The sequence below is a fragment of the Salvia splendens genome, unplaced genomic scaffold, assembly GCF_004379255.2.
Source record: "Salvia splendens isolate huo1 unplaced genomic scaffold, SspV2 ctg124, whole genome shotgun sequence".
NCBI classification, from domain to species: domain Eukaryota; kingdom Viridiplantae; phylum Streptophyta; class Magnoliopsida; order Lamiales; family Lamiaceae; genus Salvia; species Salvia splendens.
Genome location: NW_024598765.1, coordinates 32994 through 36402, shown reverse-complemented (window position 1 = coordinate 36402; position 3409 = coordinate 32994). Strand labels below are relative to the sequence as shown.

The 3409-nt window shown below is 37.4% G+C and overlaps 1 long non-coding RNA gene across 1 annotated transcript; it reads left to right on the top strand.

The window, feature by feature from the left end:
* Positions 1–228: 228 nt before the first annotated feature.
* Positions 229–1743, top strand: LOC121789059. The gene is made up of 4 exons (XR_006047967.1): positions 229–817; positions 1282–1382; positions 1464–1593; positions 1725–1743. It is a non-coding gene; the product is annotated as an uncharacterized LOC121789059 (long non-coding RNA).
* Positions 1744–3409: the final 1666 nt, after the last annotated feature.

The following is a 3409-nucleotide window of genomic DNA, read 5'->3' as shown; positions in this document are numbered from 1 at the left end:
AGTCGTCGAGCTCCACTTCCCCGGAATGGGCCTCTCCGGCGAGCTCCCCCCCAAATCCTTCTCCAACATGACCAATTTGTAGACTCTCAGCCTCCGCTACAACGCCCTCTCCGGCCCCCTCCCGCCCTACCTCTTCACCTCCTTCCGCAATCTCTACCTGCAGCACAATTTCTTCACCGGCGAGCTTCCCCAAACCCTCTTCTCCGTCACCTCGCTTGTGTGGCTCAATCTAGCGGAGAACAACTTCTTGGGCCCGATTTCGCCGGGTTTCGCCAATTTGACCAAGTTAGGAACTCTCTATTTGCAGAAAAACCGCTTCTCCGGCCCGATCCCCCCCTTAGATCTGCCTGCCCTAGTTCAATTCGACGTTTCCAGCAATAACCTAACCGGCTCAATCCCCAATTCCCTTTCGAAAAACCCTAAATCCTCCTTCCTCAGCAATTCGCTCTGCGGCGAGCCTCTCAATTCGTGCGGAAACGCTAATCCGAAGAAGAAGAAGCTCTCCGCCGGAGCGATTGCCGGCATTGTGATCGCCTCCGTCGTCGCGGTTTTCGTTGACCGTTAAATTTTAACAGTTCCCATTTCTGACTAAATGTGATCCGATTTCAAATGTGAGGGACCGAATAATTCAAAAGATAATGTTTTGGACCAAAATAAAAAAAATTGCCATATGTTTAGGACCAAAAGGACCTTTACTCTTGAATATTTTCCATGGTGTTCAAGGTGCTTACAGGGAGTCTGCAGCCAAGAAAGCTTATCCAAACTGTGGGGATATATACCATTGGTACTATGTGAACAATTTGACAGAACTTTTCGAGTCAGTGCCTAATTCCTTATTCTTTGTTGTAGTTGAAGCATGACTTCTAATTATTTGATTATATATTCTTCTGATATTTACTAGTTTAAAAAATATGATGATGGAAATTCTTCACATTATGGTTGAAATATTGGAGTTAGTTGCACCAAGAATTATATTTGAGTCATTTGTGGTTATACAGTTTTACAAGTAGAACTAAATTAGATGATTAAGGTGAATTAAGGGGACTTTCCTCTTAATAAATTAGATTAGATTACTTTCCTCCCCATATTTTCCTAGTAAAGGTAATGGTTCACTTAAGCCATAGCCTTGATCTTAGCCTTTATTTATTTCTCTATATTTTTTGTTATAAGAATATATTGTGCAACAGTTATCTGCCATAGAAACTTCAGACAAATAGTTGAAAAATAATTAGTTTGGGAATACAAATATAGTGCATAGTAATTCAATGGAGCAAACTGCAGGTGGCTAAAATGGCCTTGGACTCCTCAAAAAGATCAACTGCTCTTTCAGTATATCTCGTAGCATGGTGAAGTCAGATGAAGCTCTGTCTCTAAGTGCACAGGTAGGTATATCTATCTAAATATAGAAAAAGAAAGAATACATGTTGTGAATATTGTTATGTACTCCTATTTATGGTGATCAGGTTTGAATAGGAGTGGGGAGAGCTATAGGCTGAGGTGTGTGAATTACTTGAGGCCTGGCCTTAAAAAGGGGCTGTTAACACCTCAAGAAGAAGGTATCATTATCGAACTTCACGCCCTTTGGTGAAATAAGTAATTCATCTCTCTATCTCTCTCCCTCCCTACATTGTATATATATTGTGGTTGTATGTATCAAGTTCCCAACGAGTAAATTTCAACCATTTACTTATTATTACCTAAGCCAAAATCATCCATGGCTGCAGATTCTAAGCCTCGAATATAACAGATCAGACATAGCAAACAAAGTGCACTCATCATTGATAAATTTGCTTAGAGAGGTCACAGATGCTTGCTTTTGCTCGCCAGGTAACTTATTTATTTTTCTGAGGATTAGTATAAATTAAAAAAATACAACTACCTTATTTACTAACATAAATTCACACTTTGGGCTCTTAATGATTTGGGATATGTTATCTGTTATAAAAAAGTAAAAGCTACATTTCAGGAAGTTCCATAACAAAATAAAGCCCTGGTGGTCCATGTTTATCAATGTTTGCTTTTGGTCTTCACAATAAGCAAGTGAAAATTTTAAATTCAGGACATGTTTTGTTTAATTGCCATTAATTTAATTTGTAATGTATTTACATACAGGACTTTGCTATGGCAAGTTGGAAGCTTGTATGTTGACATCTATAATTTCGTCTCATTATGTTTGAGTTGGTTCCTTTGTTATCAATGATAAAGATGAGGGTAAATATAAATTTGCTACAATCTTCTTATGTTGACCAAAATAACTATAGTATTATTGGTCATAGCCTTCTTACAATCAGTTCTCGATTATGTGCACATTGCCTCGATCCTATTATCTTTTTTTTCCATGGAGAAGCAGACACTTAGTGAATGGAAATGGCTCACAGGTTTGAAACAAAGAACTGGAAATCAAGTGTCAGGTTCAGGGCTCTCTGCTACCTCTTGAGCAATGGTGTGGTGTGCACGAAGCTGATCTTTCTTTCAATATTCGATCTATATTCTGCGAAACCTATTGAAAGGGTTTTAGCTTTATGTATAAGCTACTAGTTGTAGGTGATTTCTGATAGAAGATGTGCATAGTTTAATAATGATTATTGAAATTTTCATGACATATAGTACAAACACGTCATTTTTTTAACACATTTTCCTGTAATGGATGTTTACAGAGTTTCATGAATGTAGCCCTTGTTCCTGCTAAATCTGTCAAGCGTCCTTCTATCAAAGTAATCGGAAGCAATACTTTCTATCAAAGCAGTACTGAACTTAATATGTTCATGTTTGTTGAAATATCTTGCTTCTCTATTCACTATCCCCTTAACTCTACTGCATCATGGATCATAACTTAGTTGTTTTTGTCATGATAGAGCACTATGAACCTGTGTGCGAAGTGAAGGACAAATAGGTGTGAATTATGTCGATAGGTTGGAGATTGAGACTTCACAAATAATTATTTCTATTAGGTATGTGTGTATCTTCAACAAAATTATTATTTCTATTAGGTATGTGTCTATCTTAACTACGTGTCTGTCATCAAAGATACTCCTTTAGGTGATGAATATGATGCTAATTTTTTATTGTTACTCATCATTTTAGCCATTTGGTTATTTAAACTTGTTAGGAAGAATATCACGAGAAATATTAGGATTGATTCCTAATTGATCTCATTCCTTAGATAGAATGTAAACCCTATAAATTAGGCAGAAATTAGTTTTCCATATGAGAATAATTCTAGACCTATAAATATATGAACCATTGTATGATACTCATTCAAAAAATATACACTTTTTCGATCCCCAAATTGTTTCTTCATGGCGTCAGAGCAGGATTTGGGGCTCAGAAAAATTTCATCCTAGCCCTAGTCATACCAAAACTCGGCCCAAGAGGCTGAAACCCAACCCAGAAATCCATCCCTATACCA